This window comes from Oryzias latipes, chromosome 4, assembly GCF_002234675.1.
Source record: "Oryzias latipes chromosome 4, ASM223467v1".
In the NCBI taxonomy this organism is placed as follows: domain Eukaryota; kingdom Metazoa; phylum Chordata; class Actinopteri; order Beloniformes; family Adrianichthyidae; genus Oryzias; species Oryzias latipes.
The window spans coordinates 18,856,388-18,870,938 of record NC_019862.2 but is presented as its reverse complement, the minus strand read 5'-3'; the positions used below and the strand labels follow the sequence as shown (position 1 = coordinate 18,870,938).

General features: G+C 38.4%; 1 protein-coding gene across 1 annotated transcript in view; it reads right to left on the bottom strand.

Moving 5' to 3' along the window:
- bcar3 (BCAR3, NSP family adaptor protein) overlaps nucleotides 1–2,794 on the bottom strand; it is a 36,104-nt gene extending 33,310 nt beyond the window's left edge. Inside the window, exon 1 of the mRNA XM_011474199.3 lies at nucleotides 2,553–2,794. The gene's annotated coding sequence lies outside the window, so the exon portion shown is untranslated. The remainder of the gene's footprint in view (nucleotides 1–2,552) is intronic.
- Nucleotides 2,795–14,551: the final 11,757 nt, after the last annotated feature.

The window sequence follows — 14,551 nt, the reverse complement described above, 5'->3', positions numbered from 1 at the left end:
AGACTAAATTTAATAATGAATATGAAAACAAACTGAAGATAGTACCAAAATGGTTTGATGAAGACCCTTTTTACTCTGAAATGATTTGAGTTTTAGGTAAAGGAGAGCGCTACTTCTAAAGAAAGACTTTGCATTAACAAAACATTAATATTTATAAAAATACAATGTGACTTTTAGACAAAGATGTTAAATGATGCAACAGGTAAATCACAGACCCATTCGACGCTAAGGCTAAAAACAAAAGCGCGTGACAGACTGTAGCACATTTACAATGAAGATAAATTATCTTCATACATCCAGTTTTTACCATTGTCCACACCTCAACTAAATATTTAAATGAATGTTGGAGTTTAAATTCCCACTCTCATCATCTTTTGATCTTTTGTAAAAGCGCTGTTGGTGCTCTTTTGATTATGATTATGCCATTTTTAGGCAAAATAAAAAAAAAAACAGGGTCGTTTTCTAGGACATAGTTTCTGCAGAGTGGCAGGAGTACATCAGAAACAACCTCACCTAACATTACAAAAATGGCGAGCAATGTTGGAGCTATCCAGCTGTAAAGTTTTAAGCCAAATACCAGCTCAGACGAGGAAAACAAAGACGTACATGGATCTACTTGTCTGCAAGTAGATCCATCAGAATGGAGCGGAGCAGGGAGCTTGTGGCTTGCCCATTGAAGGATTTTATCTAACAACTACAAGCCTTTTCCAACAGCATTTTTTCACCTTCTCCTGATTCACAACAATTTTAAATAAAGAAATACTTAGATACACAGTTTTAATCCTAATTTTCTTTATATATGACCTTCATTACAAGAAAAATGCCACAAGAACATGTAAAAAACACCAAAAACCAGATTTCCATCAATGAGTAAATTTCCATCCAGAATGCAGAATGACGAACCCTCAGATAAACAATAGTAATGAGGCATCAATCATGGTTAACAGGCCCTTTTACAAGTCCCAGCGTATGACTTTGTAAACATGACATTAACAAGTGCTGACAAGAAAACTATAATGAGGTTTACATGCTGAAACTGAGATTTCAAAATGAGTGATATCTTTCTTTTTGTGAGACTGCAGACATTTATTAGTGTAGCTTAGCTGAAATAAGAAACAGATGTCTACTTTTTATGAATTTGACCTTAAGAGAATATCTACAAAACTACAAGTTTAACCTGTTATATCATAATTTTACACTTTAAACAAAGTTGCACAAACTAGCTTTGTTGCTTCATGTATATTTTATATAATAACCTAAATATCCTAACAAAATGTAGCCAATCTATTTACTTTTGATGTTGGATAACACATTTTTTTCCTCAAAATGTGTTTTCTGTCAATTTAGTGTCTGAAGTTGTGAGAAATTTAGCTTCACAAATGTCTACACTAAAGAAAAAAAAACATAAACAAATGCACTTCCTGACTTTATAGAATAGAGGCAGTGGGTTTCACAAAAGACAACAAAAATGAGATGTTGCTCCTGGGATACCATTTACTGAGGAAACAGTAAATGCTACTGAAAGTGCAAGAAGTTGACATCTGTAAATCTGGCACACACACATCACAGCATTAATTAAAGGCTCAATCTCACAGGCTATGCTTAACGCCATCGTGACATTTAAATGTGACACTGACTAACGTCTGAAGGAACTTGCTGCATGAGCACAAACACACTCTCCCTGCTTTCATCTCATGGGTGGCTGCTTCACTGTTTAAAGATGTGTTCTCCAGTTTGAGTATCAAGAGCAGTCACCCAACCTGTCAAAGCAAACCAATTGATTTTCCATATTTGTTTTGCTAATTCAACGCATATTTTTCCAGATGCAACAGCCAAAAACGAAACATTGCACTGTCAATCCAGTGTTAAACAATTGAGCTTGGAACAAAATATATATATAATTCAGTTTATTCTAAAACTCAATTATTTATGATTGTTTTAAAAAACAAATTTCAACTGTTTAAATCAGTCCAGTTCATTTTAAAATGGCCAAATTGTCTGTATTTTAGTAAGTGACTAACAAATTACATTAATGGTTTTAGTGGAATCCCCCATACTGAGCAAGCAATTGGCAACTGTGGAGAAAACTCTTGTTAAAGGAAGAATAGGAAGAAACCTTCACGACTAACAGACTCAGTAAGCGTGACCATCTGCTGTGACCAGTTAGGCTGTAAAAATAGAGTAAAAAAATTCTCACTATTTAGGTAGTAAAAATACCCCAAAAGCAGAATTATGCAGATCTTATCCGTCATATCCTCTAATTACTCCCTGCTGGGGTTTCCACAGCAAGCACAGCCAATCTCAGCTACAGTTACACCCAGCGCCTTGGGATGGCAACAGATTGCTTAAAAAAGTCCCAGCAAATGTAACTCACTGGAAGGCAAACAAGTCAGGATGAAGGGACAAATGGTCATGAAAGTGCGGGAAAATAAACAGCTTTCGCTTGTATGGAAGCATTATCTGTATAATTTACTTAGATTTAGTCCAAGAAATGACATTTTTAATGCACATCTGCTCAAATTATAAGAGAATTTTAAAAATTAGGTTCTTACCTGTCAGTGTGACCACTTCTCCTGTTTGTGCTTATTTTTCCTATATCGTTCCTAAGCTTGGAAACATTGGCTGAACGTTTTTCCCCTCATGCTTTGAACAGCTCACTGACCCACAGGCTGACCGGCTTGGAGTCTTTATGCTCCTTCACACAGGCAACAAGTAGTGCAGCTCGATCTCAAGCCCTGCCCTCTTCTTTCTTTCTCCAGGGAGTAATGCGTGATCAGCCAGCCCCTCCTTCTTCTTCTCTGTGCTGGGGGGAGTTATTCCTTCCTTTTTTTTTTTTTTTGTTTTGTTAGGACTGTCTCTTCTGCCTTCCAGCACTGAACAAAACTCTCTGCTGCCCTCTTCTCTTTCTCCCTCTCCCCGTCTCCAATGCCATTCCCTCACAGCCTTATATTTCATGCTCCAGGCCCTTTTGTTTGGCCCCCATCACATCAGATTTAAGAAACTCCACATGGCTGCTGTTTGCAAGTGATGCTAGTGTGGATTCAACATGTTTGAACAACCTCTGGTGCCCTCCAGACTAAAGGGGTTTCGACACTTTGCACAATGTCGGCTAAAAAAAAAATCAGGTTTATTGTCATTTTTTCACATTCTTGTTTGATTCTTATCATTTCAGTGTTGAACTGACACAATGTTTGAAGGAGATGAAAGAGGTACAAAATCTCATCATCTCAAACAGCTGGGTGTTATTGTTTTCATGTGTGTGTGTGTGTGTGTGTGTGTGTGTGTGTGTGTGTGTGTGTGTGCAGGCTGCCCTCACGCTCTCCTGTCTTTGTGCTCCTGTTCCTTTGTATTGTCTGGAAGTTGATAACACCCAGACACGTGTATGTGTGTGTGCAGGTTGGAGTGTGTGGTCTCCTTTTCTTCAGACAATGCAGCAAGCCCATCCTGTTGCTGTGAAAGATAATCAGATGGTCCACAATGGCCCACACACAGACGATGCTTCACACAGATTGGGTTAGAACGCTGTTACCTGCTGTAAGATATTTTCGCTGAGTGCTATGTTTTTTTTTTTATGGTATTCACAAACACCAGTGAGTTGTAAAGGCAAACACATAACTGAGACAGAAAAACAAGATGCTACTGTTAAACATACTATTTCACCACTATCTATCAAAACCAATATCAAAAAGAAACACCCTTCCTCAGTGTTCCTAGTCAAAATTGACCAGTTTGCTTTAACTGTCCTTAAATCTGCACAAAAATCACCAAATTCTTACTCAACACTCTCTTCTAATAGCGTTCTTTTACAATCGTCTTTTAATGTATTGTAAAAATGTTCCTAGTGGTCTTTTAATTACGATTATGATGTTTTTAGCAGAAATTAAACAACCTGTGTTTTTTCTAGAAAATAGTTTCTGCAAAGCAGCAGCATTCGAAATTCACCTATGAGTTGTAAGAAGGACTGTTGGCATTGAGTAAGCCTGCCCTCACTTCCCATTATCTGTTTGTTTACACTGTCTTCCGCTAGATTACAACCCCTCACAATCCCAACCAAACATTAGCGGTACAGCAAAATTGGCGAGCAATATTAAAGCTATCCAGGAGTATAGTTTTGAGTCAGATACCAGCTCGGACAAGGAAAATGTAGACGTACATGGATTGATTTGTCTGCAAGTGGATTCATCAAAATGAGGCAAAGCAGGGAGCTTGTATCTTGTAGGTTCTACGTAACACCTACAAGCTTTTTCCCCTCTGCGGCTGATTCACAATGAATCAAATAAAGAAATACTCAAAAATGAATGTCTATCTTAATTCTATTTACACATGTCCACCAGCATGATAAAAATGCCACAAGAACATGTTAAAAAAAAGTGGTGGGAAAGAGTGGGTGTTTAACATTAAACATTTTTAGCAGTGAACAAAGTCTCAAAGCAGAGAAAATGTAAATTGGCCCAAAAACCATATTTTAAAATGAATATGTAAATTATAGAACAAATGGAATATAAAAGACCAAACACAACTGGAAGTTGTGTGTGTGTGTAGATGAATTCATGTACATGAGTGGCATGTGACACTTAGGTCAGAGTGGACCTTGGAAACATGGGCATCACATTTGCATCCTGTTTTGTTGTCTAGGAGCACAGCTAAAGATGACAGTCTAAAGATATCTAAAAAAAAAAAAATGGACTAGTACTTCTTTAACAAAGAACCACTTGGTCAGTTGCCTGCTCATGGTGCTCAGAGATAACGCAGTGTAAGCCAAACATCAAGATAAATATGCAGTCTTTGGGAAGATGATAAACTGATTAGTTTGGAAGGTGTGGTTTCCGCAGGAAAGTGAAAGATTCACATGACAGACACCTATCCAGTCTTGAGACATAAAACAACTGTTACATCTGGAAGTTGGTTCATGAAAATAATGTTTTTTGTGTTTCTAACATATTCTTGTTGCATTTTTCTTATGGTGGAAGGCATATATAAAAGAATTTAAGATTTAAACTGCCTTAATGAGTATTTCTTTATTTAAATCTGGATGAAACAGGAGCAGAGAAATCCTGCCATTTGAAAACGCTCTCTTTTGTGACGCAGCAACTCAAATGGGTTGGCCAAAGTCTTCCTGCTCCACTCCATTCTGATGCATCCACTTGCAGACAAAAAGATCCATTAACGTCTTCATTTTCCTGAATTTATGAAGAGCCAAGATCTCACCTTACTTCCTGTCACTTAGCCTCCTTTATTTTATTTTATTTTTAGAAAAAATATCACTATCGTTCCTTGATAAATATTAACCGTTAATTCAGATCAGAGTTTGAGATGATGTTGGGTATCAAGTGATGCCCAAACATTTTAAAATATAATTAGATGTAACTTTTACCCCACGTGTGAAACGGAAAAATAGGAGTAAAATACCCCCACCCAGCCTAAATAAAATAAATAAATAAGTACAACTAATTATTGGCATTGTATGTGCAAATTCCATAGTTGAAAATAATATCTTAAAAAACACACTAATACTACATCTTTGTTTACATAACATCCAAAAAGCACAACATGCAACCAAATTCTTTAACATCTCAGTGGTTTAAACATTTGATTGCCCTTAATTAATGGGGTATTTTAAAGTAAAAAGCAATGGACTAAAAACACATGACATAAAGTAGGTTTGTTTTGTGTTGAACTCCTTAAGTGTTTAACTTAAAAACTGTTTGATGTGTTATAATAGATATGTGAATGCAGGCATTTTGATCTCTTAATGCACTTGTCAAACTCTGAAGGTGCAGTGTAAGGTGCAGTATGGTAGTACAAAACTTTTTGAAAAACTGTGGAAGACCGCCCCTAAGACAGGCTATTTTCGGAGTTTCATCACACAGAAATAAAAGAGATTGTATAAACTCCTCCAAACAGCAAGCAAAGATCAGCACCATTTGTTTACAGGGAATATTTGCTTCACTTGCTTGTGATTACGATGTCAGCAGGGATTCATTTTAGAACTTAAAAAACATACCATCATGGATTAGTTCCTTGGGATATCTTTAGACTGGCAAAGTCAAGCTTCTGTTTTATCTTTAATCTGCCAAACGTGCTCAGGCTTGTTCATACAGTAAACTCAAAGGAGGACAAGCGCATATTTCAGTTTGACCTACTTTAGTTTTATTTTCAGGTAAAGGGATTGGCAGAAGGGATTTCACGTGATAAATGCCCCTGTCAAACGGTAAAAGAAGCACATGAATGTCTTCATCAAAATCTATTGTTGGGAGTTAGCGATTAAAAAAGGAAGGAGAAGTCCAACATCCCTGATAAAAATGTTTATTAATACGCAAAATAATGCATGTAGGTGTACAAAAGTACAACATCTTAATAATTTTTATAAATGAACTGATCCTGCTTACTGATTTACGCAGGAGGATAGTTTGTTGATGAAAACAAGCTTTAGCTTTCATTCTGAGTACATTTCAGCATTGCTTCACACAGGTATGTGGACATTCTTTGGCATCTTTCTGTACCGGGGTGGTATTTCCGAGAAGCAGCTCTGTGAGTCAATGCTGAAATCTGTAATCATCTCCTGAATCACCTGCACCCTTCCAAAACACTCAGAAAAGGAGGGGGGGGGGTTGAATGGGGAGGCTATAATCCTACAAAAATGACTGACACATGTCCTTGTGATAAAAGCTGCTCACAAGGTTTCGCTAAAAGGACAAAACATCCATACCAATGAGCTCAGATGTGCATCCTCATATGGTAAAAGCAATTAAAATAAACAGAAAAAGAATGATCTCTCTTTTTTTAGTGAAAAAAAGCAGGAAAATCCATGGATCCTCACCAACATCAAGAGGTTTTCATGGTTTGTCAGTGGACATCATTTGGGAGTTGACCTCTGTCTCTCTTATCTGTATCAAGGTATTTTAAAATTTTCTGGAATGTTAAACAGACATTTCATCGCCTGACTAAATTTAATCGGCTAAATTAACTATAAATACTGCATTAGAAGCTTTGGGAGTTTACACGTTTGCTCACTAAAATGTTTTCTTAACTCCATCTTTGAAATGCACTTGGAAGTTGCTGCACCATCAGGGCCATTTCCTGCACTTCCTGTTAGTATGAAGTCACAGGCCAAGCCCTGATTTGGCATACTGGCAGCAAAACACCATGGCTAAAGCTATTTTAAAATCACTCTTTTTTTTTTTTTTTAAAGATAACCACAAGAAAACCATGGGGCACAACTGCTTTCCAAATCTTTTAATACATTTTTGTTGTGTCCGCACACTTTAAAATTATTTGAAAAAGAAAACGAGGTTTATTTTGTATTTTTGTATTTTTTTGTATGTGTTATTCCTCACTAAAAAGATATGAACCATGCAGAGAACATTCACAGCCTGATCTCATCCTCCTCCCCAGCTTTCGATCTCTTCTCTCCCCCTCATTCCATGGACTCCTTGTCTCCTCTCACCCTCATCCCTATCTCCCCTTTTGCTGCCCTTCTTATCTGTATAGTTTTATGCATGAGTCTGAATTTAATTTGATGCAATCTGTAATAAATGCAACCAACATTTCTAGTTTCAAACAAAAAAATGTTAGAAAATTGTACATTTGCATCAATGTGCACTTTAAATCAGTAAATTGGTTACAAATGAAAACCAATCAGAAACCCAATCAAAGTTTGAACCAAACGCACGTGTGTGACAGTTACACAAAATTTGCTAGTTTTTCTGAAATTTTGTTTGAGTAAAATGCAAGGCTAAATTGGTTATTTCAGAAAGTTATTTCACAATTAAAGCAATCATAGCACTTGGAAACTAAGTCAATGTTGCAAATACCTTTTTTAATAACCCGCAAACTTCTTTGAGGAAGATGTCATTTTAAAGGTTGTTTTAAATCAATATTATCTGAGCAAAAAGCAAATTATTTAGGAATGGAAGACAAAAGCAATTAATCCACATTACAAAAAAAAAGAAATTAAGTTTTACAAAATAAACCAAAACCCTTTTATTTATATTTTTTAACCAACATTGTAACCAGCAGTGACTTATTTGGATCTTCGTTTCTTGGATTAGTTGATTAGAAAACAAGACATTCTGTATTGAGATATGTGAGCGATCACAGCAGTACGTTGACAGCCTGATGTTACTGACATTGACACGTCCATCTTAACAAGTGATTCACCTTTATGAGAGACTGTTCCTCCTGTATGATGGAAACATGGATTATCTAGCTTGTTAAAGTTGTAGAACAAAAAAAAACAAACAAAAAGTCCTGTCAGATGAGCTGTCTTGTCTGTGTTTATCTGCTAGTTTTCTGTACCTTGTTTTGTGAAGTGATACAGCATGTTGTTCAGAAAAAGAGGTGAGAAGGCACAGATAATATTTGTATACTGTATGTAAATACTCATTTTATAGGATTAGAATATGACCATAAATTAAAAAAATTGGAAAAGGTGTATTCTTGCATGACAGTTTTCCACCTTCTTCAAAGGACTTAACAAATCACACTCCTGTTGACCCATTTACACGCAGATTCATACATGGACTGCGACAGGGCTGACATGCCAGGCGCCAACCAGGTAACCAGGAGCATTATGGGGGTTAAGCATCTTGCCCAAGGACACTTTCACATTGGCAGACAAAATGGTAACAGAATCTATGATCCTGTAATCCAAAGTTGACTGTTCTATGCAACAAATTTCCCATAGCAGTTACCCAGGTTTGTTACATTTTTTTTTTCATGACATTATTAAAAAAAAAATGTCTACACTATGCAATGGATGTGATAAAGTTTGGAATTAAATGAAATGGACGATTTGATTGTTTTAGCGCAAGCCATAAGAGTTGTCTTTGGCTCATGAATCAATAAACTGAGCACTAAAAGTCTTTTATTACTGAGGCACCATTACGTATACGAGCATCTGCTGTTCTTTTCTTTCCCTTCTCTCTCTAACAAATGCACATATATAAACCCACACATATTTGCACTAAACAAAGTAAGGCTGGTGTCAGTCCATGTCTTTTGTCTGCTTCACATCCCAAAGCAGCTTTCTGTGTTTATATTTGGTCTAAAGTAAATGTAGAATAATATTAAAATGAAGCATATTCATCTTCCCTGCAGAGTGTTGTCATTGGACATTGAGTTTGTGCATGTTGTTTGTTACAAACACAGTTGTTTTTTTCGCAGCAGACTTAATGCCAATTAAAACTGATATAAAAAGCAGATAAGTAGAAATCCTAAATTCCTATAATGTTTTAACAAAGCACTTTAGTGCAAACAACTAAAACCCATGCACTTTCTTTTTCCTGGATTAACAAACTGCATCCACTGCTGCAAGGCACAAGTATCCTTAGTGAACAAAAAAGTCTCTTTTCTTCAGCCAAAAACTCTTATTTTAAACATCTTTATCAAACCAAAAACTCTTGGTTTTCAAAAGCAGCATTACAATTACAAAAGAAAAGAAAATTTCCATTTTAGGCTGTTCCATAGCACTGAATTATTGACAAATACAAGTGGTCAATAAGGCGGATCCCACACACTGGTTTTGCTGCTGTAACAGAAATTTTCCCACTATGGGAATTAAAAAGGATCTTATCTTGCCCTGTTTGGTATTTGATAACCAAATAAGCCACAAGGAGGCTGCACCGCCTCCTTGCAATCTGCTTGGATATAACAGAAAAATGTTCTGAAACTAGATCTTTGAGAAGAAAGGTGTCAAATACAAACACGGTCAGTTTAGCTGGTGGGGAATTTATTTTTGTTTTTAAGGTTGTGATTTAATTATAAACAGATACATTCGATCATTTAATTTAATCTGACTATGAGTTTTATATTGATGATGCTTCTGGCAGTTGGTTACCGTTTGTTATGAACCCTCTCCTTCGTTGTAACACAAATGCATCACAACACAGGCATCTATCACTTTCCTAGCGTCCTAACTCTGTGACATCATCACGTCAAAGCCCTCTGATACACCCATAATCAAATAAACCAGATCTCCCCACAAACACATGTTGCTTGAGTCGGTCCAATAATCTGTCTTGACACAACAAAACGATGGTTTGTAGGAGAATGACAGTTTAAACGTAGAACCTGTGAGGAATTTGAGGTTGAAGGATGCATTTTTAAAACAGGCAGGATTTAGATTGTTTAAAATGAGTTAATATGTGACCTTTTTAACAGTGCTTTTCAGAGCCACATGCTTGATCCATTCAAATAACTCCTCCATTTAAAACCAGAGGCACATGATTTAAACAAAGTGCTGCTCCTTTCAAGTTTTCTAAAAGAATGTGTGATCTTATGTAACACAACTCCTCTATTATTTATGTTAATGTTGGTTTTTCTTCATGTTTAATTAAACAGCAGATTGCAGGTTATTATGAATGCAGAATCCATCTAAAACCATTGGTTTATAAGCCTTAAACCTGCAAACAAGAATTAAAGTAAGTCTTTGAAATATGAGGAACATTCAAAGAAAAGCTTCTCTTTATGTTAGCAGCAAGAAAACATAGGTTTTTCTAAAAATGCCTCAAAAATGTTAAGCTTGTAAATGCACGAGAGGGTAATTATAACAAACCATATCTTACCCTCTAATTGTTTTAATTAAAGGATGTCAGCTGCTGCTGCTATTTTTTAATCACTGACAACAAGGAAAGCACCTGAAACCCACACGAGTCCTCACAGAGATTTCTATTCCACTCCTGTTATTATTTTATTTTGAAACAAACAGAATAATACAGCTTGATACTTTTGGATGACATTTTTAGGCCAAACACTTGCATTCATAAAAGAACAAGACAGTGGTAAAGTAACACCTTGAGAAAAGAATATTAGGCGGTCAGGAAATGCCAAGGGCTGTAAGAGGAAGTGACAAAACGAGGAAGGCAAAAGGGAAATAGTAGTAATCAGAGAACTCAAGGTGCCCCAGTCTAGGAGTGCAGGTTCCATAAACAACATTAGAGCTGAGCTTAAACTACACAGAACAGTGCTGCTTCAAGGTTTGCAGAGGCACCAAACTGCTGTTAAGCTGCCTTCGCTGCAGTGTGAAAACGGTTACGCATTTCATCCTGAAGGTGATTTTACTGCAATGCAAGAGATCAGGTCAAATGTGTAGTTAGCAGTTTTTGAGGACATGATATGTGGTTTATAGAGTGTGACAGATAAAATTGTGAATGGGAATCTTTTAGTGGTGTTTCAACCTCTTTGTTGAAAACACTTTATTTAGTAGCTTTGTAAACCTACAGTTTTTGCAAATAGTGGATGAAGTGAGTGGAGGCTTTTTTCTTTTTCTTTTCTTTTTACTCAAAATGTACTTGATGCATTGAGAATTAAGTTAAGAAGAAAAAAAATACATATGTATTCTAACTTATTTACTATAAACTAACGCCTCTCACACATGAGCTCGGGTCCTCTACCAGAGGCCTGGGAGCTTGAGGGTCCTGCGCAGTATCTTAGCTGTTCCTGCCACTGCGCTTTTCTGGATTGAGAGGTCTGAGGTCTTTCCAGGTATCTGTTGTGGCCACTCCTCCAGCTTGGGGGTTACTGCCCCAAGTGCTCCAATGACCACAGGCACCACTGTCACCTTCACTTTCCAGGCTTTCTCCAGTTCTTCTCTGAGTCCCTGGTATTTCTCCAGTTTCTCATGTTCCTTCTTCCTGATGTTCCCATCGCTTGGCACTGCCACATCCACCACAACGGCTTTCCTCTGTTCTTTATCCACCACTACAATGTCTGGTTGGTTCGCCATTACCATTCTATCAGTCTGGATCTGGAAGTCCTACAGGATCTTTGCCCTCTCATTCTCTACGACCTTCGGAGGTGTTTCCCATTTTGACCTTGGGGTTTCCAGTCCATATTCTGCACACATGTTCCTGTATATTATTCCAGCCACTTGATTGTGACGCTCCATGTATGCTTTCCCTGCCAGCATCTTCCATCCTGCAGTTATGTGCTGGATTGTTTTCAGGCGCCTCTTTGCACAGCCTACACCTTGGGTCTTGTCTGGTGTGGTAGATCTGAGCCTCTATGGCTCTTGTGCTCAGGGCTTGTGCCTGAGCTGCCAGATGAGTGCTTCAGTGCTGTCCTGTAGACCAGACTTCTTGATATGAGCCACTTCAGTTATGGTCCGGTGGTACATCCCATGCAGGGGTTTGTCCTCCCATGAGGATCTGTCCTCCAGCACTGTATCCTCTGCTCTCCATTGTCCTTGAACTTGATGTATTCATGCATCTTGGATGTTTCATCCTGGATAGTGGCTTCTACGCTCACTAGTCCTCCGCCTCCTTCCTTGCGGCTAGCATACAGTCTCAGGGTGCTGGATTTGGGATGGAACCCTCCATGCATGGTGAGGAGCTTTCGTGTTTTAACATCTGTGGTCTGTATCTCTTCCTTCTGCCATCTTATCATTCCTGCAGGGTATCTGATAAAGTTATCAGTTATCAGATACGCACTGCCAGTTCTGGCAGTGCGTAGCTTTTTATTACCCGGGTCTTATTTTTGCCATTGAGCTGGCTTCTCAGGACTTGCCTTACTCGTTGGAGGTATTTAGCTGTTGCAGCTTTCCTTGTTCCCTGCTCCAGGTTGCCATTTCCCTGTGGAATTCCAAGGTACTTGTAACTGTCCTCAATGTCTGCTATTGTTCCTTCTGGGAGTGAGACCCCTCCTGTGTGGACTACCTTGCCTCTCTTTGTCACCATCCGGCTACATTTCTCGAGCCCGAATGACATCCCAATGTCAGTACTGTAGATCATGGTGGTGTGGATCAGGGAGTCAATGTCATGCTCGCTCTTAGTATATAGCTTGATGTCATCCATGTAGAGGAGGTGACTGATGTTGGCCCCATTTCTGAGTCGGTCTCCATAGCCAGTCTTGTTGATTATTTGGCTGAGGGGCTTCAGACCTATGCAGAACAGTAGTGGGGACAGAGCATTTCTCCCAGATATTTTTCCAGTACTGTTCAGTTTCTAGCCTTGGTGGGTCTGCTCGGCTGTTTTGACCCTGCCACTGAGCGTACACTTTTGCAGGTTGAGTTGCGAACAGCCTGTTTATCCGTCTGGCTTCATTGTCTCTTGTGGACCTCTTTAGGCGGCTGCTCGAGGCTAGGAGCCTTTGTTTGGCAGTTTCCAGTGCTTCAGGTATAGGCATCTGGCTGTATCTCTTAGGTACTTGCTCTCTCATTGTACCTATTTGAGCCTCTGTCAGCTTACTCACATCCCTCCGAGTTGCTTGATTTTGGCCTCTAACCGTTGCTTCCATGGTGGATATTGTTTTTTCCCATGTTTGCTCTTATAGCCAAGCATCTGAAGGAGCACTGTTGCTGAGGTGTAAACCAGGGAGGTATTCCAAAAAGCAGGTTATGTGGGTTACCACGGTAAGTTTGAGACTGAGGAAGCAGACAACCTCAGCTTTCGGTTTCAAAAAACAGAGGTATGTTTCAGGGCTTAATTCCCAGCAACTCATGCTCTGAACATAACCAGGTCTGGAGCAGGTTTAGTTGAAGGTTAGTTTGTTTACAGAGAGGTGAAGCAGTATGCCGTGTCCATTTGAAGATGATTTAGTGGATGAAGAAGCTCGATAATACTTTTTCCACCGTGAGAGGGTGATAAGACCACATATGGATGTTGGAAAAATAAACTTTTTTACATTGATCTAACTTAATTATTTGCTTCAGTTAAGATAAATATTTTTTTTAGTTCAGTCAACTTAAAAATAACACGTAGTTGTCACACATTTATTTTACTTTCAGTGTATTTTAAGGACTCTTATTAGGTTTACACTGCTTTTAGACTATTTTTTAAACTTTCACCATTAAAAGTGTAAATTAATCTCAGGAATATGTTAAGCCCCTTCAACCCTTGTATACCGCCTGAGAAAGCAATAATGTGTGAAAATGAGCAAAATATAATCAAAGCAACACTTTTTTGAAGCAAGTTTGTATCCTCACTGGAACATTGTGTTCTTCAGGCCAGCTGGACTTCTAAATTATTAGGTTAAGAAACACTCACAACCCTTTTTTGGAGTTACTGCCTCATTTAAAAGCTTTTGAAAATCTGGCTTCCAAAACAGTTCAGCCAAAAGCGACAGCGTGGTTTCCTCAGATGAGGCAGTGAGTGACTTGCATCGTACTGCTTAGAATAGGTCTGCCTTAAATCCTTTATTTGCTAACAACTGCTCCAGCTGACAAGATGCAGTAAAACCATTGAATGAAGTGTAGAGTCACGCATGACTCAGTCACCAAGACAAAACCAAGATTTCAATGTATCATGCTGGAAAAAACCTGAGCAGACAAAACCTTTTCTCTTTGTCTCTCACACAAACCCACCTATAAAAGGGATTAAACCCAGCAGGACTGCAAGCCTCAACACTCTTTCCTTGCTCCCTCGTAACAGTTAGAGATTAGGTCTGCACCAGCCCCCGCCAGCGGCCCCCCAGGCACACGCATGCCTTTACATGACTCTATAATCTCTGCAATGCAGGGAGTCAAATTTGGGGACAACCTCATGGGATAAAATCAGTTGTGGTCATCATGGACGTGTTACCTCTCCTCCTTTCTCGTTCCTGGAGGAGGCGCAGG